General features: G+C 49.5%; 1 protein-coding gene and 1 long non-coding RNA gene across 2 annotated transcripts in view; one reads left to right on the forward strand and one right to left on the reverse strand.

Annotated features, from left to right (window-relative positions):
• Positions 1 to 8959: 8959 nt before the first annotated feature.
• The window catches only part of GAN (gigaxonin), a gene marked incomplete at its 5' end in the record, with an annotated part of 81152 nt that continues 65371 nt past the window's right edge, over positions 8960 to 24740 (reverse strand). Inside the window, 3 exons of the transcript XR_014237290.1 lie at positions 8960 to 9909; positions 15069 to 15961; positions 24366 to 24561. The remainder of the gene's footprint in view (positions 9910 to 15068; positions 15962 to 24365; positions 24562 to 24740) is intronic.
• LOC309616185 lies at positions 9906 to 12276 on the forward strand. The gene is made up of 2 exons (XR_014237344.1): positions 9906 to 10255; positions 10289 to 12276. It is a non-coding gene; the product is annotated as an uncharacterized lncRNA (long non-coding RNA).

The raw sequence follows: 24740 nt of genomic DNA on the forward strand, positions 1-24740 counted from the left end.
ATGAAGATCCAGCGTGCCGCAACTAAGACCCTTCGCAGCCAAAATAAATAGATAAATAAATATTAAAAAAAAAAAAATCCTACCTGACATCCTATCACGCACTCTTCACACCTTGGTGAATATCCAGAACTTCTGTGCATATCAAAGGATTGTACAAGACTTAAAATATGTGTATATACACTGCCTGACTCCATCCCTGGGCAACATGAATCATGTTAGTGTTGTCCTCAAGCATCTCTTTCTGATGTGGAACTCCGGAAAAGGAACTCACCCATATGGAGGGCCTTCTGAGCTAAGCAGTCCCGCCCGGCGATTCAGAGGATGCTCAGGGATCCTCCAGCATTACTGCAAGTCATGTGATTGTCCCTGTTTTTACAGAGGAGGAAATAAACTCAGAAAGGAGAAGCAGCTTGTCCAAGGTCACAGACCTAATCACTGATAGGAAAGTCATGCCCGTATTTGATGATGTGACTTGGTGAAGGTCTGTCTGCCCCTGTTGCCTGGAGCCTTCAGCAGGGCGGCAACCTTGTCGGCTTCCCTCACGGCCATACAGCACCTGAACACGAGAAATAAAGCCACAGGGACAAAAGAACGCACAAAGAGGTGTGGCTGCGATTTTTTTTTTTAATTTTTTATTTATTTAATTTTATATTTCTGGCTGTGTTGGGTCTTCGTTTCTGTGCGAGGGCTTTCTCCAGTTGCGGCAAGTGGGGGCCACTCTTCATCGCGGTGCGCGGGCTTGTCACTATCGTGGCCTCTCCCGTTGCGGAGCACAGGCTCCAGACGCGCAGGCTCAGTAATTGTGGCTCACGGGCCCAGCTGCTCCGCGGCATGTGGGATCTTCCCAGACCAGGGCTCGAACCCGTGTCTCCTGCATTGGCAGGCGGATTCTCAACCACTGCGCCACCAGGGAAGCCCTGTGGCTGCGATTTGAATCCCCCCTCCGCCAATCAACTACTATACTAGGCATCCTTTTTGTAACAAAACCGTGGTCAAAGACACATAACGTATAATGTACACGTAACCACTTGATAAACGTACAGCTCTGCAGCATTAAGTATATTCACCTTGTTACACAACCATCACTACCATCCATCTCTAGAACTTTGCAACTTTCCAAACTAAAACTCTGTCCCCGTTAAACACCAACTTCCCCCTTCCCCTCCCCCCAGGCCCTGCAACCACAGTCTACTTTCTGTGTCTATGAATAATCTGACTACTCCAGGTCCCTCATATAAGGGGACTCGTACAGCATTCGTCCTGTGTGTTTGGCTTACTTCACTTAGCATAACATCCTCAAGGTTCATCCATGTTGTAACATGTGTCAGAATTTCCTTCCTCTTTAAGGCTGAATAATATTCCACTGTGTGGACAGACCACATTTGGTTGATCCATTTATTTGTGGATAATGGACATTTGCATTGTTTTCACCTTTTGACTATTGGGAATAATGCTGCTGTGAACACGGGCGGACACACATCTATTCAAATCCCTGTTTTTCCTTATGGGTAGATGCCCAGAAGTAGGACTGCTGAAAAGTACGGCAATTCTCTGTTTCTAGGCACTCTTTTTTTTTTGGTAAGATTTATTTATTATTTATTTATTTATTTTAGGCTGCATCGGGTCTTAGTTGCGGCATGCGGGATCTTCACCGAGGCACGCGGGATCTTTTCTCGTCACGGTGCGCGGGCTTCTCTCTAGTTGTGTCACACAGGCTACAGGGCGCGTGGGCTCTGTAGTTGTGGCGCACGGGTTCCAGAGCACGAGGGCTCTGTAGTTTGCGGCATGCAGGCTCTCGTTGAGGCATGCGAGCTCAGTAGTTGTGGCACACGGGCTTTCAGTTGCCCTGTGGCATGTGGGATCTTAGTTCCCCGACCAGGGATTGAACCCGTGTCCCCTGCATTGTAAGATTCTTTACCGCTGGACCACCAGGGAAGTCCCTAGGCGCTCTTCTGAATCAATTTTTAGGCTGCATTTTTCACCTAATCAGGCACCTTTCCGTGTTGCCATGTTTTTGTAATTTTGGTGGCCAGCTGTGGGTCCCAGCAAGGTAGGTCAGTTCCTGCAGACTTGTTGCCCTCCTCCTGAAACCTCCTTCCTGGCTCAGCCTGGTCCACCAGAGAAAACTTATCCCTCATGACTTAGTTTCATGGACTCAGACCAGCTTCAAGCCCCTGGATCACACCTGAGACTTCCCTGGTTGTCCACTTCCTAACTGACATTATGTGATCCTTTGGGTGATCACAAGTGGAACATCCCCCCTCGCTATGGAGGCAGCAAGTGTACCCTCGTCTCCTCTGCTCTCTCCTTACCCCATCTACTTCTAAGTCTCTTCGTTAGTCTGCATGACGAACAAATGTTATTGAAGTAATTAAGTAATTACCTTCTCTCCTGGGGGTTATGTCTAACTTTTCAATGTTATTAACAAAGCCACAACAAGAAGATCTTTTTGTCCACGCCGTTGAATCAGTTCTTTAAGATATATTCCCAGGAGTGGGAAAACTCATCACTGGATTTGGGAATCGGGGAGAAAATAAAAGAAAAACAGCAGACTGGGTGCCCGGTTCACCAAACAAGGGAGCCAGAAGGCAGCGCGTGTCGGTGAGAGAAAGCGACTGTTGAAGGAAGAAACTCTTCTTCCCACTACAGATAATACCTCTAGTGGGTGGAATGGTGGCCCCAAAAGATACATTCCACCCACAACTTGTGAATGTGACCTGACTTGGAAAAAGGGTTTGGCAAATATAATGCAGGATCTCAGGATGAGATCCTCCTGGGCTAGGGTGGGCCCTAAATCCACTGACGATCCTTAAAAGAGAAGGGGAAACAGACACAGACATAGAGGAGAAGACCACGTGAGATGGAGCAGAGGTTGGAGTGACCCATCTATAAGCCAACAAATGCCAAGAACTGCCGAAGGCCACACGAAGCTCAGAGAGAAGCATGGGACAGATTCTCTCTTGCAGCTTCCAGAAGGAATCAACCCTGCTGACGCCTTGACTTCAGACTTCTGGCCTCCAGAGCTGTGAGAGAATATGTGTCTGTTATTTTAAGGCACCAAGTTTGTGGTCATTTGTTATGGCAGCCCCAGGAAACTAGTACCGTATCCATCTCTGCAGCCCCTTCCAGAAGGACACAGCCACAGCTGCGGGCTCCAGCTGGGCTCATCCTGGGAGCAGGCATAGACGTCACTGTTTTGAGCACTGAGCCCTTTTCAGGAGGAAAATCCCCGGGTGTGCCGTGAATACTGATGTCAGGGATCAGGATGCCGGCGCCTTGGCCCACCAGGGAAACCAGAGCATGAAATGGGGTGAGTCCGGCCACTGGCAATCCATCTGGGAAAACAAAATTAGATTTTTTTTTTTTTTATCCATTGCACATGCAAATAAATCCCAGGTGGACTGAGGCCAGAATGTGAGAAACAAAGCTTGGAATTATTTAGTAGAAAATATAAGACAGTATTTCCATGACGTTGGTGTAGGGAAGGATTTCTTAAACAAGATCAACCTTGGTGCTTGAAGCATTTGACTACGTTGAGATGAAAAACCTCTGTACATCAAAGGAGACCGTAAACAAGTGTAAAGGTGAGCCAGAGACCAGCTGAAAAGGCTTGCAATGCAGGGTAGTATCCAGGATCTACAAAGAATTCCTACAAATCAGTATGAAACACACTCTTAACTCCAACTGAAAAATGGGCCAAGGTATGAATAGGGAATTCGCCAAAGCAGACACAAAACACATGAAAAGATCTCAATCTCACTAAAAACTGGGGGGAGAGGGGGCAAATCAGATGACAGTCATGTGCACCTTCAGCAGATTGGCCAAAAATGAAAAATTCTGACAATGTCAGCAGCTGTGAACCCTGAGAAGCAGGAAGGTCTACGTGTCCCTGGCAAGCGTGCACTGGTGCAACCAGGGTGGAAAGCCATAGCCTCACTAGTGTCATAGGGTGACCTGTGTCCCCCCCCCAAATTCATATGTTGAAGCTCTAAAGCCCAGTACCTCAGAATGGGACAGTGCTTGGAGACAGTTCTTTAAAGAGGCAATTAATTTAAAATGAGGTCATACAAATGGGCCCTCACCCAACAGGACTAGTGTCCTTGTAAAAAGGGAAAAATTTAGACACAGAGACAGAAACACATAGAAAGAAAACAGTGGGAAGACTCATGGAGAATGCCATTTACAAGCACCAGGATGCCTGAGGCCACCCGAAGCTGGAAGAGAGGCCTGAAACAGACTTTCCCTCCTAGCCCTCAGAAGGAACCAACCTGCCGACACCTTGATTTTGGACTTCTAGCCTCCAGAACTGTGAGAGAATACATTTTTGTTGTTTAAGCCACCCACTCTGTGATATTTCATTAGGGTAGCCCTGGGAAACCAATACAGCCACCAACCAAAGAATGGCTCATTAATTGTGGGACATCCACCCAATGAAATCCTATATGAGAAGGAAAGCAATCAACACAAGCAAGCTGCAGAGTGACACGGACAGTATCATACCATTTACACAAAGTTTGGAAACATAAAAAAATGCTAGATCTAGTTTTTGCAAACGTAAATGAATAGAAATAGTATGAAAACAAGCATAGGAAGAGAAACTCCAGAGAGGGGTGATATATCCCTGGAGGGAAGAAGAAACTTAGCTACAAAAGGGCCCCCTGAAGTCAGGAGCTTCAGCTACACCTAGAATGTTTCTTTAAAAGGATTGAGAGAAATAAGGTAAGACTCACGCATTCAATAAATGCTGAGTGCCCACTAGGTGAGGGGCAGGGGTGGGGCCCATGCAAAATTGCCCCCAAGAGTCTGGGTAAATGCTTCTTGATTCATACCCTTCTCTGGGCATCCATCCTCTCCTTCTCCCCAGCAGACATCACAAAAACACACAAGGTGAGTTTCAGAAGGCAGCTTTTTACCCACATCTGTGAGCGTGCACGCACGAAAACACACACAGACTTCAAAAAGAACAACACGACATAGCAATTTTCTCTCTCTCTTTTTTTTTTTTTTTGCATAAACAAGCAGAAAAATTCAGGTCCATCTTTCACATCGTGGTAATAGGAAAGAAAAGAACAAAAATATACCAAGAAAAAAGCTGCCAGCAAGACAACAGGAACCCAGTTTTCAGCGAAAAAGGTATGCATATCCCAAAGCCGTAACCTCACAAAGGCCCAGGAGGAAATTCAAAGAGGAAACAAATGTATGGAAAATGGTCAACCTCAGGAGTGGCCGGAATCCCCACTCACAAACCCTCCCACCTGCACACGTCGGGAGTGACGGGGGTGAGGGGGCTCCTGGGGCCTGAGGTGGGCCTGAGAATTCCTACCCACTGGGCCCACAAATGACAGGGAGCAAGTGACCTTCAGAGAGGCCAGGTGTCTGGAGTGTGGGAAGGGGCCAGGCTGAAGAAGGTCGGGGACACCAGGCCATGTGGGGAGGCCGGGGGCTCCCCAGAGACTGTCTCAAACACAGACGATTTGTGAGTGCCTCAGTCATGGGGCAACAGAGTAACTGTCACAGAAACTACGATGAAAGCACCACTTTACTCTATTTCCAGTTTTTTGAATAACACCCAGTGGTGGGAAGATGGGGGACTAAGAAAAGGAGAGCTTCTGTGCGCACAGGATCTGAACCATCCATGAATCACCCAGTGCCCATTAAGGGTGTGCCAGTCAGTTTCGGGCACCGGGGCTGCCCTTTCATCCAATCAGCTGGTTTCGTACTTACAGCAAGTCTCTGCGGGGCACTGGCATGATCCGACCATCACTGGACTGACCAACTTGTCCGGGTTTGCCTGGGACATGCCTGACTTCAGCATGGAGAGTCCCGCATCCCAGAAAAACAGGGACAGTTGGTCACCCTACACTTTTCTGGTGAGGAAATCTGATCAGAGAGGTGAAGTGGTCGGACCAAGGCCAAGTCGCCAAGCCAGGGTTCAAAGAATCCACAGTGGCCCAGGTAGGGAGCAACAGAGAAATCAAGGGCACCCAGATCAAATCAACTTTGAGGGCCCTGGACACGTGCTCTTTTGGACAAGAGGAGCTAAGCCTCAACACCGGGTGAGGGCTGGTGAGTTAGGCAGGCCCGGCTGCCACCCATGTCAGTGTCTAGAGGGCTGTCTCCTCGTAAAGCAATTTGGCAACTTGCAGTTCGTGCTGTGAAACTGTCGAGCCTTTGACTGAATAATACTATGCTTGGAAATCTATTCTAAGGAAATTATCCCTTTTTTAAAATTATTATTAAAAAGCTACTGGAGGACTTCCCTGGTGGTGCAGTGGTTAAGAATCCACCTGCCAATGCAGGGGACATGGGTTCAATCCCTGGTCCGGGAAGATCCCACATGCTGCGGAGCAACTAAGCCCATGCGCCACAACTACTGAGCCTGCGCTCTAGAGCCTGCGAGCCACAACTACTGAGCACGTGTGCCATAACTACTGAGCCCGCGTGCCACAACTACTGAAGCCCATGCACCTAGAGCCCATGCTCCACAACAAGAGAAGCCATTGCAATGAGAAAACCATATATTGCAACGAAGAGTAGCCCCCACTCACCACAACTACAGAAAGCCCACACGCAGCAACGAAGACCCAACGCAGCCAAAAATAAAATAATAAATAAATTTATTAAAAAAAAAATAAACCTGAACAGTCCACAGGGGGCAATGGCTTCGTACCTCATGACCCATCTGCCCAGGGACATTGTCACACAGCCACAAAAATGTAATATGGATGACTGGCAACATGGAAAACTCTTACAATGTACGTTGTAGCTTATGGAACAGGATAAAAATGTCTCTTGTGCCTACAACTTTGCAAAATGCTCTTGACTGAGGATCAGGCTGGAAGGGAATATGCAGAGTGGTGGGCATGGTGGGGATAAGGGAAGATTTTTAAAAATTAAAGATAGTTTTTAATCCCCTTATATTGTCTTTTCAAAAGCAAGAAAGAATTTCCTGCACAGATAGGCTCATGTACATGGACAGAGACATCACTTACCAAGACGGTCTTTGCGGCACTGGTGGAAATACCAAATGATTGGAAACAACCTGAAAATCCATCAAGGGGGAATAGTTAAATAAAAACTGGTACATCCAGGGACTTCCCTGGTGGTGCAGTGGTAAAGAATCCATCTACCAATTCAGGGGACATGGGTTCAATCCCTGGTCCGGGACTATCCCACATGCCGCAGAGCAACTAAGCCCATGCACCACAACTACTGATCTTGCACTCTAGAGCCCATGAGCCACAACTACTGAGCCCTTGTGCCACAACTACTGAAGCCCACGTGCCTAGAGCCCGTGCTCTGCAACAAGAGAAGCCACCGCAATGAGAAGCCCGTATACCGCAACTAGAGAAAGCCCGCGCACAGCAACGAAGACCCAACGCAGCCAAAAAAAAAAAAAACTGGTACATCCATACAATGGAGTACTACATAGCTGTTAAAAAGAATGAGGCAGCTGCAGTTACAGGACGATCATTAAGATACATTAAGAAAGAAAGGCCAAGTGCAGAAGTGTGTAGAGAATGCTACTATTTGTGCACAAATGACACACACACACACACACACACATACAGCTATACCTATATTCCTATATACGCAGAGACTATCTCAGGAATGAGCTCTGTGGAGGTCTATGGGTGCCTGGATGACACGGGTGGGAGGGCGCTTACCTCCCCTCCATGCATTTGGTACATGTAGTGGGTTAAATGGTGCTCCCCCCCAACCCAGATACAGATACCGGAGGCATTCTACAGATTCAATGCAATCTCTATCAAATTACCAATGGAATTTTTCACAGAACTAGAACAAAAAAATTTTTAATTTGTACGGAAACACAAAAGACCCAAATAGCAACAGCAACCTTGAGAAAGAAAAATGGAGCTGGACAGGCTCCCTGACTTCAGACTATATTACAAAGCTACAGTAATCAAAATAGTATGGTACTGGCACAAAAACAGAAATATAGGTCAATGGAACAGGATAGAAAGCCCAGAAATAAACCCACGCACCTATTGTCAATTAATCTATGACAAATGACGCAAGAATACACAATGGAGAAAAGACAGTCTCTTCAATAAGTGGTGCTGGGAAAACTGGACAGCTACAAGTAAAAGAATGAAATTAGTGTGTTTTCTAACACCATACACAAACATAAACTCAAAATGGATTAAAGACCTAATTGTAAGGCCGGATACTATAAAACTCTTAGAGGAAAACAAAGGCAGAACACTCTTTGACATAAATTGCAGCAATACCTTTTTGGATCCACCTCCTAGAGTAATGAAAATGAAAACAAAAATAAACAAGTGGGGCCTAGTTAAACTTAAAAGCATTTGCACAGCAAAGGAAACCATAAACAAAACAAAAAGACAACCCACAGAATGGGAAAAAATATTTGCAAACGAAGCAACCAACAAGGGATTAATCTCCAAAATAAACAAACAGCTCATGCAGCTCTACATCAAACAAACAACGCAATCAAAAACTGGGCAGAAGATCTAAATAGACATTTCTCCAAAGAAGACATACAGATGGCCAAAAAGCACATGAAAAGATGCTCAACGTCACTAATTATTAGAGAAATGAAAATCAAAACAACAATGAGGCATCACCTCACATCGGTGATCATCAAAAAATCTACAAACAATAAATGCCAGAGAGGGTGTGGAGAAAAGGGAACCCTCCTACACTGTTTGGTGGGAATATAAATTGGTACAACCACTATGGAGAACAGTATGGAAATTCGTTAAAAGAATAAAAATAAAATTACCATATGATCCAGCAATCCCACTCCTGGGCATATATCTGGAGAAAACCATCATTCGAAAAGATACATGCACCCTGATGTTCACTGTAGCACTACTTACAATAACCAAGGCATGGAAGCAACCTAAATGTCCACTGGCAGAAGAATGGATAAAGATGTGGTACATATATACAATGGAATGTTACTCAGCCATAAAAAAGAATGAAATAATGCCATTTGCAGCAACATGGATGGACCTAGAGATTATCATATTAAGTGAAGTAAGTCAGACAGAGAAAGAAAAATATCATAGGATATCACTCATGTGTGGAATCTAAAGAAAAAAATGATACAAATGAAGTTATCCAAAAAACGGAAACTGACTCACAGACTTCAAAAATGAACTTATGGTTACCAAAGGGGAAGCATGGTGGGGGGAGGGATAAATTAGGAGACTGGAATTAACATTACACACCACTGTATATAAAATACATAACTAACAAGGACCTATTGAATAGCACAGGGAACTCTACTCAATATTCTTTTTTTTTTAAAACATCTTTATTGGAGTATAATTGCTTTACAATGGTGTGTTAGTCTACTCAATATTCTCTGATATGGGAAAAGAATCTAAAAAAGAATGGATATATGTATATGCATAACTGAATCACTTTGCTGTACACCTGAAACTAACACAACACTGTAAATCAACTATACTCCAATATAAAATAAAAATTAAATTAAAAAAAATACAGGATATCCAGGGAGCTGCTCACCGTGGCTGGGAGGGTGGGCTGGGGGCAGTGGAGGAATGTACACATCACCCTGGAGACCCAGGGAGACAGAGGGAAGCCACATGACCCAGGTCAATCGTGGAGGGGCGCTCCGGGGACGGGTGCTCTCCCAGCCTGCCTACAACCTCCTGCGGGTCCACGGAGGCTCAAAGCAGTCACAGGGATGTCGTGTGGATTGCAACCCTCCCCCAAAGACTGCACTGTGGTTGTTCTTGTGAACTCATCAAGGGTCAGTAAGGGCTCTGGACGTCATGCAGATCCATTTGATCCAGTTCATTTGTTCATTCATTCATTCCACAAGTATTGACTGAGTGCCTACGATGTGCCCAGCCCTGCTCCAGGCACTGCTGACAGAGCCGTTACAGAGACACACTGTGAAAGAGACAAATACATGAAATCAAAGGTATGTCAGGTGCTGCTAAAAGCTAAGGAGGAAAAGGAGGTAGGGGTGGAGGACAGGGAAAGGGGACGGTTTGACTTTAGGTAGGACGGGCCCTTCACTTTTGTTCTGGGATGCATCAGTAGGTACTCAAAAAATATTTGTTGAATGAATCGTAAAATATAAAAGGCGCAAGAGACTTTGAAGATCATCTGCTCCCAAACTTTCAGTTTACAGATGAGGAAACTGAGGCTCCGAGAGGCTAAATCATCAGCCACGTGTCACTATAGCTATGAAGTGACACAGCAAGGAGGAGAAGATGCTGGGGTCGTCCGCCTCGTGACGCCAAGGCGACGCCAAGGCGATGCCAAGGCGACGCCAAGGCTCCGCCAACGGCCCTCCCTGCTCCTCAGCCGTCACAACCTGTGGAGGGCAGGGCAACTCCACATCCACTTGTGGCTGGAAGCAGTGAAAGCCTGTGGCGCCGCCCCTGACCCGGGTGTGGAGACGCAGGGCCGGCTAGGTGTTGGCGCTGGACGCTGAGCCTTGCCTCGCCTGCAGCTCTTCTCAGCAATCTCAGGGGATGATGAAAAGGTGCCCCTCTGCTCCTGGCGTGCGTTTGCAGTGACTTGGTTTACACAGAGCCCAGCCAGCATGTGGGGATCGTGCACGAGGTCACTGATGGGCTACCGGCCAGGCCTGTGCTGGTGCCCCAGGGAGGGGCCCAGGAGTGAGTAAGGCATGCCCCGCCTCCAGACACGGCCATCAGAGGCGCTGGGAACACAGCTCAAATACGGCAGCCTGCAAAGCAGGGGCAGAAAGTGAAGATCTGGGGGCTGTGATGGGGAAAGGGGCCTAGGATGGGGGTCGGGGAGCAGCACCGGTGATGGGACTTGAAGGATGGGCAAGATGGAGATGGTGGGGGCAAGGCCAGGAGGAGAGAGCGCGACCGGGCTCAGGGGCAGGTGTGCGGGTCGGTGCAGAGTCCGGGGCTGTACACCCAGAAGGGCAGGGTCAGTAACGAGGCTGGTGGGGGCCTGGCTGCCGTGTCTTTGATGGAAAGCCGCGGGAGGTGTTGAGCACGGCAGTGAGGGAGAACGGAGGATACTTCTCTGGAGGATCTGAAGTTCCGGATTCATTTCCTAGTTTCCCGTGTGACCTTGGGCATGTCACCTGACCTCTCTGAGTCTCAGTTTCCTCCCCTGCACGTGGGACTAAGAATACTTGCTGGGCTGCTGTGAGGACCAAGTGAGCACAACACAGGAGCAGGGGCCACTACCAGGAGTCACGTCTTTGACAAACATTTATTGGGCACCTACTGTATGCCAGGCTCTGAAGCTGACCTGGGCTTCAGTGGTGAAGGGCAAAGGCTTCTGGCTTCCTGGGGGGAGATGGACAAGTTATCAAGGCTCTCAAATTCTGGTGGGTGGGGCCTCGGGGGCAGGGAAGGGCATCGCCCCAGCCTGGCGGCATCGGGGTGAGCTTCCTGAAGGAAGAGGAGACACTCCCTCGGTGAGAAGGAGAGGGAGGAACAGCATAAGCCAAGACCCGGAGGGACAGCCTGACCCACTGGCCCCTTGTGCTCCTGGGGGCAGGCCTGCCCCTGCCATGATTGGACTTGTGTCCCCAGGACGTGTGTGTGTGGGAGCCACTGGCCCTTGGCAGCGGCAGTGGGCAGGAAGGCTACACGTCCTGCAGTGCGCCCGGCAGTCCCCGCGACCGGGATGGGCCCACGTCCCGCGTGACAGTCTGACGGCTCACCGGGCATTCACGTAGGCGAAAACCCTGCTTGAAGTGATCTGCGTCTAGACTCTAACTTCATCTTACATACAAATGCAATTTTTCTTTTACTGCCCCGTTTTAATCGTCACTGAATTTTCCAGGAATGCAACCACCATGTCAGTTGAGGGAAGGTTGTTCTTTGTTTCATTTGGACATTAACCAAGAGCTGGTCCCCATTCTGGAAAATCACGTCACCAACGGCCTCACCCACAGGGCGCACCTGTGACTGTCTGCACTTGTGGCCGCTGCCTTCCTGGAGATCCTGGTACAGGACAAGCTTCTGATTTCCCACATATCATTTTATGACAAATTACCTTCCTTTTAATCCTCCACTTTTACATTATAATGAGGGAATTATAGCACTGTTTTGGAAATCGCACATACAGGTGAATTACATACCTATGAACTCAACTTCAGGAAAGAGAGTCACGTTACAAAATATTAGTTTTATAAAAGAAGCATCGGGGGACCTCCCTGGTGGTCCGATGGTTAAGACTCCGTGCTTCCACTGCAGGGGGCACGGGTTCAATCCCTGGTCAGGGAACTAAGATCCCACATGCCGCGCGGTGCAGCCAAAAGTTTAAAAATAAATAAATAAAAGAAGCGTCGGGTCTGAATGTTTGCGAGCCCCTGAGTCAGGAGACAGACAGGGAACTGGTTTTGTGATGGTGTCAGCCAGGGCTGAGTGGAGGGACCAGCTAGCCTGGGGCACCCACCAAGGAGCACGCAGACCTCAGGCATGAGTCAGTGATGTGGGAATGATGGGGGGATCAGAACCTCGCACCACCCCCTCCAAACAGTGCCCTCGGGCAGAGATTTCAAAAGTACCTTTGCCTGGTACTGACGCATCTGTGTTCTCACAGGTGCGTCCTGGGAGAGGACTGTGAATCGGAGAGCAGCCAACTGCACACAGGTGCCCTGATTTGGGTAGGCAAGGTGGAGGCTCCTTACAGCAAATAAGACTTTGAAACTGAATCCACCTGGGATACAGTCGGCCTTTAAGGAGGGTGAATGACCCACCAACGAGGGCAGGGAATGTCAAATGAGAGACACTTCCAGAGCAAATGGCAGGTCACTTCAGAGGACATGATCTAAAGCTCCTGGGTTCACCAAAAGAGAGAGGGATGGACTTTCTATTCGTAAAAAATGTGGTTTCCTTTTGGATAAATGTGCAAATATTTAAAAACTATCAAGACGCGTGTCAAATTTCCAACCTGCCTGGGACCCCCGGGGTTGGACCCCGGCTGTCCCTTAGAGGGATGAGGCTAGAGTGCCAGGCATCGGCCAGATGACCAACGGCCTCGTAAATCACGTCAAGGAGTTGAAACTTAATCCCAAATTTAATGGAAAGCCTTCGGTGGGTGCTGACCAGGGAGCAACGTGATCAGGTCTGCATTTTAGAAAAGTCAGTTTGGCTACAGGGTGGACGATGGGTAGGAGGGTTCAAAGGGAAGTCTCGCAGCATGGTGGGGGAGGGGGCAGATTGTCTTAGGGGCAGGAGATGACAGTAGGGGCCGTGTAGTGGGGAGATGAGGGTGGCCCAAGAAATCTCGGGGGTGTGGGCACAGAGGTGGTCTGGATTGCCTAGAAGGGAGATGTCAGCGGCCTGGCTTAGCAAATGGGCATGTGCAACCCTTCTGTAGCCCATGCCCTGGGCAGGCACTGCTCAGGCAATCCTCCCAGCAAACCTCTATGGCAGGTCCATTATGATCATTTCCGTCATTTTTACAGACACGGAAACAGAAACAGAGAGCTTAAGCCCTTGCCGTGGTCATCTCCGTGGGACCCCATTCTCAGAGATTCCAGGGCTCTTTCGGAGGCAGACTGCCAGGTCTCGTGACTGATTTGTGCTAAGGAAGAATGCGTGTCTGCGTGGACTGGCCAGGGTCTGCTCAACCTCATTCAGGAACAAAGAACTCAGGTTCTTCTGTCCAGACCACGGCCCCTAACTCAAACCTGCTCATGCTGGGAAGGTGGCCCTGCAGAGTTGCCTCGCTGAGAAATGGGTGGTAGAGTGTTCCCGATGGGCAGCCGAGCTGGGTGGGTGCAGCCAAGAGCCTCTTGTCTGAGTGGACACAGCTGCCCCACGCAGGGAATGGACCAGACCCTCCTCCCGCCTCCCGAGGTCACAGGCAGCTCTGATCAGGGCCAGCAAGGTGCAGGACGCCCCTCCGCCCCTCCCTTCCTGCTTCTCCACCATCACCGGCGAGTCACTTAAGCCCTGTCCAGAGTCCAGCGGTCCTTCTGCAGAAGACCTGGCGGGGTACCGGCTGGAGGCCACAGCGCAGAACCTCCCCCTTCCCCACCCACGCTTCCCTCGGCGGCCGCGAGAGCAGGGGAGGCCGGCCCTGTGGGTTTGGGGCGCCCTCTGCTGGACATTTTCCACTATCCGCCGTGTGATGCCGGCACCTGCCTCTGGACTGGATATTTGGGTGTTTGCGGCAGGGGGGGACACGAGGCATGTGGGGAGAGGATCTTCTTTCTCCTCAAGCTGGGAAGCGGAGGCAGTCACAGGGGTAAGATGGCCGGTCCCCAGCCGATGAGAAACAATACGCAGGGCAGATGAGCCTACGTTTTTCATTTCCATTTTTGTGTCCCCATCAATAGCGATCTGCCCTGCTGGGACCCCCACTCCATCCCTCCCACAGGCCGTCTTTGATCGCTTACCTTATTTACGAGTCACAGTAGCCCTCGATAATCACAGCACTAAAATCATTTTAATGAATATCACTGCTACTACTACTTATTTTATTGGATATTATTTATTAGCTATTGGATTCACAATAGCCCATGATAATAGTATTAAAATTATTTTAGTGGATATAATTATTCCTACTTATTTATTAGATATTATTTGAATGGATATGCCAAATATTCTTACTTATCTGTGGGTATTTTATTCAATATTATTTGTTGGATTTGGAAATTTATTAGATATAAGATATTACTGTATATCAGATATTACTTATTGGATATTGGATTCACAGTAGCTCATGATAATTATATTAATTATATTAATTAATTAAATTCATTTTTAATGGCTAGAACCACTCCTCCTATTTACTGGATATTTGATTGGATATTATTTGAATGGACAAAACTGACAGAACTCAGTTATATGACCAAGCCTCATTACCTCGTTTAATCCTCACTTCTATTATCAAGCCCATTTTTCAGATGAGAAAACTGAGGTCCCCAAAGATTAAGCCCCATGCCCAAATCACAGGCCAGCGCTCTCCCACCTTCGCCTTGCGGGCCCCTCCCGCTGAGCCAGACAGCTTGCACACACACCCCGCCCCGTCCCCCCACCCCGCCCCAAGGCGGTGGGAAAGTTCTAACTGGGCTCCGACTAGCGCAGGGAGCCCCTTACCTTCCGCCACCCGCTGGTGCAGCTCTGTCCGGTAGCTCCTTACTTGAGAAGCGGCGGAGGCGAGAGTCCGGCCTGACACATGCGCACCAGAGTTCCCGCAGCGCCTTCTGTGCTGGGGGTGGGACTTGGGGATTCCCATCACCCCTCCCTGCGTGCAAGTGAAGAAGGCTTTGGCCGAAACCATCTGTGTGATCAGGAATGTTGATTAAAGAAAGGTCATTTCTTGGCTGGGGAAGCACAGCCTCTTCCAACAACATTCTTTCAAAACAAATCCATCTCAGCTCTGTGGGGTGTGCGTCCCAGGGTGCTGGTGCTTCATGAAGATCCCAGCACGTCCTAAGGGGCCCCTTCAGGTTTTCTATCTGGAGACACACCTGAGCTAGACATTGGGCGGTGGGGGAGGAAGGACGGATGCAGAATTAGCCCTCACTGAACACCCTCAACCAGGTTTTCCAGGCCCTGTGCAGGGTGTTTTCATTTGCTATCTCACCAGCTCATTACTCACCCGTGGGGAGACTGAGGCACAGAAATGTTAAATGACTTCCTTGCCCAGGGTCATGCAGCTGGGGTATGACAGGCCTAGGATTTGAACTCAGACCTTTCTCACTCCAAAAAACCCACGATTTCCCCATTAAAGTGACATTTGTATTTGGCCTGTGGCCCGCTTTGACTTCCAGATCTTTTTCTCCTCCACGTTTGCACAAGGCCAGTCCTATCCTGTCTGGCAGCGATATGCAGTGTTTAAGTGCACGGGCTCAGGGATCAGCCCACCTGGGATTTAATCCTGAGCCCACTACTCACCTGTACCAGGCAAATGCCTTCATCACTCTGTGCCTCAGTTTCCTCATCTGTAGAAGAGGGATAACGATAGCAGTACCTACCTCCGAAGGGTCCTGTGAAGAGTAAATGAGTTACTATTTACATATGTAAAATTCTTAGAGTCTGGTACAAGATAAATGCTCAACAAATATGGGCTTTTAATCACTGATGTAGTTGCTCTCAGCCCTGGTTGCGAATCAACCCAGGAGCTTTAGAAAAATGCCAACATGTGGGTCCCACCCCAGAGATTCTGATTTAATTGGTCTCAGGTGGAGGGAGGCCAAGTGTAGGTGTTTGTCAGAGCTCCCCAGGTGATGCCAATGCTCAAAGGTGAGATGCAAAAAAAAAAAAAGGTGAGATGCACCAGGCCAGAGTCTCCATGGCAGGGCTGGTGTCCTGGGCACCCGGGATAGTGGGCGGCACCCAGCAGGTGTCAGGAAATGCTGGAGGGCTACTCAGATGCCCTGTGGGTCTATGTCACTCTTTACTCAACATCAAGATCACGAGTTTGGATCTCATCTCCCATCACTTAGGAGGGAGGTCACCCACTCAGACGCAGGTCATCAACCCTGAAATAAAGACAAGCTCTGTCCCATCCTGAAAGTCCCTAATCCAAACATGAAATCATCCCAACTCTGCCTCTGCCAAGGGCTGTGCAAGTTCCGCCTGGATTACGCCAAGTCCCCGGAATTCCAGAGAAGGGACTCGCCCCGTTTCTTTCTAAGTCACCTGCTGCTGGCCCCTGGCTTCCCTGGGACGTGCCAGGAGGAGAAATTCAGGTCCAGTGAAGATGTTGGGTCAGGTGGAGGGCTCTGAGCTCCGGCCCACCCCTTCCAAGTCACCCAAATCCCTCTCCAGCCGAGGAGGTTGATACACGTTGGCTCTTTATACCATTTTACAAATGACTTCCACTCTCTGGGTCTTTGTTTCTTTGTCTGAAAATACTTTGTAGGTTTCAGCGAGGATTCAAATGATTGAAGACACAGAGCAGGGTTGCATTAAGTGGTGGTTATTTATTTATTTTACTTTTATAAATTTATTTATTTTATTTATTTATTTTTGGCTGTGTTGGGTCTTCGTTGCTGCGCGTGGGCTTTCCCTAGTTGCGGCGAGCGGGGGCTACTCTTCCTTGTGGTGCGTGGGCTTCTCATTGCGGTGGCTTCTCTCATTGTGGAGCACGGGCTCTAGGCCTGCGGGCTTCAGTAGTTACGGCATGCAGGCTCAGTAGTTGTGGCTCGCGGGCTCTAGGTGCACGGGCTTCAGTAGTTGTGGCATGCGGGCTCAGTAGTTGTGGCGCACGGGCTTAGTTGCTCCGCAGCATGTAGGATCTTTCCAGACCAGGGATCAAACCTGTGTCCCCTGCATTGGCAGGCGGATTCTCAACCACTGCACCACCAGGGATGCCCCTTAAGTACTGGTTATAATACAACAGTCACACCCGTCGTGACGGGGGTGGCCCAGGCGCATCACCTGATGAGGCGCAGCTGGCCATGCTGAGTGGGGAGAGGGCTGCAGGGGTTCAAGGCCCAGATCTGGCCCTTAGAGGAGGGGTCAGAGGCTGGCAGAGAGCAGACAGAGAAAGTGCAGTTGGCACCAGAGTCAGACCCATCCCCTGCTCCATAAAATGTTCCTAACTGGGACCTGACTGCAGACAGGGAACACACTCAGGGACCACCATGGGTTCTGTTTGCAGCTCTGGAGCCAAGCATCCTCATCTCTGCTCTTCTGGCCCCAGCTGCAGATCCCAAGCATGGGGACCAAGCCAGAAAATGCCGCCCACCCAAGACGGCGTTTCCCCCCAGAGACATCAAGGGACCCACATTTCCAGAGTCCCTCCAGGCACAGAGCAATATGCCTACACAGGCATGACATGCATCTTGGGTAAGCCTCCCAGCAGCCTTTCAAGGAGATGCCAGCCTCTGCTCCCATTTAAAGACAACTGTGGCTTGGAAGGGTTAGATACTCCAGAATCCACACCCAAATTTGTTCAAGTGTGAAGCCATACCTTTTCTACTCTGTTTGCATGCTAGAATCAGATGTAGCTGAAATATCAGCCAGGGGTCTAAGGGACCTCCCTACATTATCTGGTTAAAATTATATGATGGAAGACGCACAAGTCTAAGATGTGCAAGTCTAAGTCACGTTCCCTTATGGGGGGACAGGTCACTCTTGTCTCCAGCCTGATGTCTTGTGACAAGGGGTTGGCATCACAAATCTTTGTTGACTTAAACATTCATTTATTCATTCTTTGAGCAAATATTTGTTGAGCACCTCCTGGCCATGATATGAAGCACTACAGACCCAACAGGGAAGAAGACAAGGTCCCTGGGCTGACAGAGCCAGCATTCCAGGGTGTGTGGGGAGCCAGGTGAGCAAGGAAGAGACAAAAAGTAAACAAACAACAATGATGAAAGACTGTAATAAGGGTTATGTATCGGTTATGTGTTGCTGCCTAACAAACACTCCTAGACATATGGCTTAGACAACCATCATTTATTTCCTCCCAATTCTGCAATTTAGGCCAGACTCAGCTGGGCAGTTCTTTTGCTGGTCTTGCCTGAGGTCATTGGTAGCCTCAGCTGTTATCGGGTGGCTTGACTGGGGGTGGGGTGGCTGGAGGGTTTCAGCTGGCCTCACCAGTGTCTTCTCTCTCTCTCCATGTAGTCTCTCATTATCCAACAGTCTACCTGATGGCTTCCTTACATGGTGGCCAGAGGGTTTCAAGAGGGCAAAGGCAGAGCTGCAAGGCCATTTGGGGCCCAGGCTTTGGAACCAGTGCTATGTCACTTCTGCCACTTTCTATTGGCAAAGCGAGTCTGCAGACCAGCCCAGATTCAGGAGATGGGAAAATTAACTCCCCCTTTTTTTGTGGGAGCAGCTGCAAAATGATATGGCCATGTTTTTCAATTTACTCCAGGCTAGGAGAGGCATACCAGGTGCTGAGGTAGGGCAGAAGTCAGAAATCAGGCCCATAGACATTATTTGCTTAGTCTCAACCGTGTTACACTTAAAAAAAAAAAAAAAGCAAATTAACTTTAAATGCAGCAACCAGAGCATTTCGTGCAAAACTCCAGATTGTCCAGCTTCTTGGGAAAAAAACAGAAGTTCTGGCAACACCTGGCCAGCATTCCCACATGGCAGCAGACTATTTGCTGAGCTGTGGCTGCCACCACCAGATGGGTGTCAAAGTTCTCACCTCTCCCTGCTGATTTCTAACCCTGAGCCTGAGCGTCTGTGGCCAGTTAGGACTCTTCAGCTATTGTGGTTCTGACAGTAGAGCTAAGGAGGAAAGTGAAACATTGCTCCTACCTGTGGAAAAAACAGTAGACCTAAAAGAGCCCACGTTTGGTTATTTGTATTGTGTATGTCATTCATATTTGCATAGAATCAGCAGTTCATTCTTTACACCTCTGCTTCACTTTGGAAGCTTTTAGACCCTTTTGGCCTCTTCCACCCTTCTGATACAGAGTTGGAGGAGAGGAGCAGGGAAGTTCTCCATAAAGACAAGCCATTGATGCTGTACCTGAAGGATGAGAAGCCAGGATGAGTGAAGGGAGGGGGCACAGCATGTGCCAATGCCCTGTGGTCACAGAGGGCCCCTGGGGCTGAAGGGTGAGGCGTCAAGTGGCACAGAATGAAGCTGGAGCCGTGGGCAGGGGCCCCCTTGCAGTGGTTCAGAGGCCACGGCATGGTCGGGTTTCATTCTCAAGGCAGTGGGACAGCAGCAAAGGGCTTTTAAGCTGGGGAGTAACATGGTGGGATGTCCAGAGACTGAGAGAACAGATGGTAGGGGGCTAGGATTTGGGGGATGGGTTTTTATAGAAGTTGAGCGGGATTGGCAGAGAACACTGGTGAAGACAAAGAGGGTCTGTCTGTCAAGACTCCTGTCTGTCTGAAGGAAGCCTGGGTAAAGTGAGGCCTCCAGCGACTCAGGTGGCCCAGGGCCTTCTGCTGTAGCCTCTGTAGGGTAGGAAGTTTGAGTGGCTCAGACCTTGAGGAGTAGGACCGGCAAACTCTGGCCAACGAAAGCCTTGGCCAACTCTGGAAGCAGATGCATCATTTCCAAGATGGAAAGAAGTCTAGGAGATGGGTGGGTCTCAGTTCTGGCTGAACATCCGAGTCACCTGGGTCCTATTCCTGGGCCCCTCCAGACTAATCAAAGTGGAACTCCTGGAGGGTGGGGTTGTATGAGTTTCCTATGGCTGCTGTAACAAACCACCACGAACTGAATGGCTTCAAACAACACGTATTTATTATCTCGCAGTTCTGGAGGTCAGAAGTCCAACACTGGTCTCACTGAGCTCAAATCAAGGTATCACGGGACTGTCTTCCTTCTGGAGGCTCCAGGGCAGAATCAGTTTCCTTCCTTTTTCCGACTTCTAGAGGCTGCCCACATTCCTTGGCCTGGGGCCCTGCGTCACTCTAACCTCTGCTTCTGTTGTCACCTCTTCTCTTTGGTCCTCCTGCCTCCCTATTATAAGAACCCCTGTCATGACACGGGGCCCACCTGGATAGCCCAGGGTCATCTCCCAGCTCAAATCCTTAACTCAGTCACACCTGCAAAGTCCCTTTTGCCACATCAGGTCACAGATTCTCTGGTTCAGGGATTAGGACATCGAGGTATCTGGGGGCCGGGGGAGCGTCGTTCCGTTAACCACGGGAGTTAAGGTATCTCAGGGTTTCTTCTGCAGAGAACGCTGGAAGGGAGGGCCCTGAGCACAGCTGGCTCTTCTGGCCGTGTCTCCAGGCTGGGTGCTGTGTGGACCCATCAGAGTGGGGACTGTGTTAGTGCAGTCGCCCTGTGTTCTGTCTGCTGACAAAGAGAGACCGCATAAAGGCGAAAGGACAGTTGTAGGAGGAACCTGGGCACGGGTATCAGATAGACCTGGGTCCAAATGCCAGCTCTGCCTCAGACCAGCCACGTGACTGGGAGCGAGTGACTCAAATGGCTTGTGACGTTCCTGTCTATTAGGGGAGGGTCACAATGATCTCTTAGGAATGCTGTGAGGGTAACCGGCAGCAAAGGACCCAACACTGTATGGCAGGTGTCCGATGGATGCTGTCCCCTCAAAGTCCCTGGGCAGCTTAAAGGATGGGGGGAAGGCAGCTAAGGGGCGCCGACACCCCAGGCAGGTGATACCCCCTCTTCCTCCCAGCTGCAGTGGGGAAACACAGCAGTGGCAGCGATGGAGAATCTGGCCGGGCTGGAATTGTTAGTCAGTTTCCCCTTTCCTGGCCATAGCTGATAAGTATATCCTGCTGGATAAAAATACATCCACCCTTACGGTAAGATTCCCAGGCTGGGAATTCTCCGAGCACCCCGCCTCCAGCCTGGGGGAGCGCAAGTTGCCTTTCCCTGTAAACATTTTAGGAGTGGCTGTGGTTCCTGGGCGAGGGGTCCGGCAGCCCTGCCACACTCTGGGACGGGGCAGAGGCTGCTGCCGCCGCTGGGGAAGCAGCAGGCCAGGCTGGGCCGTGGTGCAGGGCACCCTGTTCGTAAGTGGCAGTGCCGACGGAGCCGAGAGGCAAGAGCCCTGTGACCAGCACGGGGCCTTGCCGTGCGCCGGCCGGGGCTTGGTACCACGTGGTAGCCCCTTCAGCTCGCACCATGTCCCCAGGATGGTCCCGTTGTCCCCGAGGCACAGGGGGTAAGGAACTACGCCAAGGAAGCGTTGGTGGTGGAGACTGGCTCTGAACTCAGCTGTCTGGTATTTAACAGGTAGACTGGCTCCTGCTGAATCGAATTTAGAAAAGCTGTTCGGATTTTCAGTTTCCTGATGGTGAGGAAGAGGTCTGTGGATCACCCCAGACGCCAGCTGACACACTCACAGGTGGCAGACCTCGCACACCAGACACGTGGCACTCCCGCCTGGGGCCGTCTACAGTACACAGCACTGGGGGTAGGAAAGTGGATTCCCATTTCCTCAATCTTCCCGAAGACCCAGCATCTAGTGTTGATCATTTTTCTGATTTGTTCCCTATATTTGATCCCTCATCCTTTTTTTTGAGGTGAACTTCACATAACACAAACCATTTGAAATTGTGCAATTCGGTGGCATTCAGTACTTTCACTACGTTGTGCAAGCATTTCTATCTTTTTCCAAAACGTATTCTTCACCTGAAGGGAAACCCCGGGCCCATGAGCAGTTGCTCCCCGTTCCTCTCTCCCTCCAGGCCCTGGCAACCATGAATCTACTTTTGGTCTCTAGGGATTTGTCTTTTCTGGACATTTTGTATAAATGGAATCATAGAATACATGGTCTTTTGTGACTGGCTTCTTTCACCTGGCGTTGTTTTCAAGGTTCATTCATGTTGGAGCATGTATCAGTGCATCGTTCCTTTTTACGGCTGTATAGTATTCCACTGTATGAACAGGCCACATGGTGTGTATCCATTCATCTCTTGGTGGACATGTGGGTTGTCTCCACCTATCGGCTAATGTGAGCAGTGCTGCTGTGAACATTGGTTTGTGCCCCTGTCTTCATCTTTCCTGGGTATATACGCCTGAGAGTGGAAGTGCTGGGTCGCATGGTAACGCTCTTCAACTTGCTGAGGAAACGCCAAATGGCCCCCCATAGCGGTTGCACCGTTTTCCATTCCCACCAGCAGTACACGAGGGTTCCAATTTCTCTACACCCTCAGCAATACTCGCTATTTTCTGTAGCTGTTGTTTCACGATAGCTATCCTAGTGTGTGCGAACTGCTTATCCTTCACTGCGAAAGTGGAGCTGAGATACCACGCAGCCCCACCTCCACAGATCCAGCTGAGAAAGTGGATTCCCAAGGTCATCCTAGAACTCAAACCCTCTGCAGCCCCGGGACCGACTTTATTAGCAGGGAATGCGTTGCACGCAGAGAAAGTTCCTTGGGTGAAAATGGACTGGGGCCAGTGGAGGCCACTGACACAGCTCTTGGAAAAAATTCGTGGGGACAACGAGGGTCATGCCCTACTCACACCGAACTTTCAGAAGCTGCTCCAAAACCTAACAGGCAGTGACCATGAATGAACTCCTCAAGTTCTCCAGAAAGCTACAGGTTTCTTCTACAACAAAACAACAACAACACACACACACACATACACACCCTCAAAGTTGGTTTTGGTTTTTTTAAAATTTATTTATTTTTGGCTGCATTGGGCCTTCGTTGCTGCACGCAGGCTGTCTTTAGTTGCGGCGAGCGGGGGCTACTCTTCGTTGCGGTGCACAGGCTTCTCATTGCGGTGGCTTCTCTTGTTGTGGAGCACCAGCTCTAGGCTTGCGGGCTCAGTAGTTGTGGCACTCAGGCTCAGTAGCTGTGGCTTGCAGGCTCTAGAGTGCAGGCTCAGTAGTTGTGGCGCACGGACTTAGTTGCGCCGTGGCATGTGGGATCTTCCCGGACCAGGGCTTGAACCTGTGTCCCCAGCACTGGCAGGCAGATTCTTAACCACTGTGCCACCAGTGAAGTCCGGTCTTGTTTTTTAAAAAAAAAACACCTTGGCTCTCATCAGCTTCTATTCCAGCTGAAAAAATGGTGGCGGCACCAGCAATGAACCTCCTATTTTAGCTCCCATCGAGGAAGTCTTCTCTGACTGACCCCTTCGGCCACAAAACTGTTTGATTTTCCATCCTTGGCCATTAAGCAAACACATGAGCAGCTTTCAAGAAGGTCTGTCCCCTTTCCAGAGAGACAGGCTGTTGGTCTGCCTGGCCTTGAATCCAGCTCTGCCCTCCCACCACTGAGCCTGAGTTTTGGCCAAGTGATAACTTCTATGGGCCTCAGTTTTCTCTGCTGTAAAATGGGTTGTTGTGAGGATGAAGTGAGTTAACACGTGAGGTGCTTAAAGCAGCCCCTGGCGCACAGTTGGTCAAAACAAGATACGAGTCACTCTCTGAAGCCAGCAACAGCATCAGGAAGGTGACACGGTCAACCCCCATTGTCCCATCTCCACCTGCATCAAAACCGGCAAAGCACCCCTCCCCCCCACTTACAACAGGCAATCTGGGGTATATTCTTCCAGAACTGGGTTCCTTTGCAGGGCAGGCTTTGAGCAGACTGACATCTCAGGTACTGTAGACATAAAAGGGACCTGGCAATGATCTGGTCCAGGGTTTTATATAACAAGGAATTATGTCCTTGCCCTCCAGACAAGGAAATCCAGTGACTTAAGTCTCATTTTAGAGACAAGAAATGGAGGCTCCAGGAGGGCAGAGACTGCCAAGGTTTCCCAAGGGTGAGTGGGCACAGCCAGGACCCCTCGGAGCTGCTAGTGGAGGCCTGGGCATCGCAGGGCCGGGCTTCAGGCTCCGACAGCTCCGACTACACCCTTCCGCAGTCAGCCAACGTGGACACTGGTTTCTGGCCAAGTCTTTGTTTAAAGAAAGGGTTCCACAGCAACCTTCCCACCCCCCAAAGATAAAAAGGCTGGCAGACTGCTGGACCATAGAACCTTCTCGCTATTATGGAAGGTGGAAAGAATTTAAAACCAACTTCCAGACCTACCTGACACTATGCTGTACGACTGAAGAGGAATATTCCATTTCTTCTTCTTTCCAGGTGACTTCAGGAGTGATTCTGGCAGACTTCATGTACGTAACTTTGACATTACTGGGAGAGTCTCTCTTTGCCCCATGTCTTCGGTGGAGATCTTTGCCTGTGACATTTTTCAGGACCCCTGGTCTTTGTAGCTTTGTAGTCTCTGGGCATGAGAGCAAGAAGAAATTACAGGGAATTCTGTTTGTCAGAGACAGAATTCTCCAACATATAACTAGACCGTTGAGGTCAGGATCCTCTATTCCTCGTAAGTCTAATTTCGTTCTCTCTTCCAAGGAAAGTAAATTTGAAACTGTCTTTTGGGGGAGTCAGAATGGGGACTTA

Source organism: Balaenoptera borealis, assembly GCF_965194805.1.
Source record: "Balaenoptera borealis genome assembly, chromosome: 19".
In the NCBI taxonomy this organism is placed as follows: domain Eukaryota; kingdom Metazoa; phylum Chordata; class Mammalia; order Artiodactyla; family Balaenopteridae; genus Balaenoptera; species Balaenoptera borealis.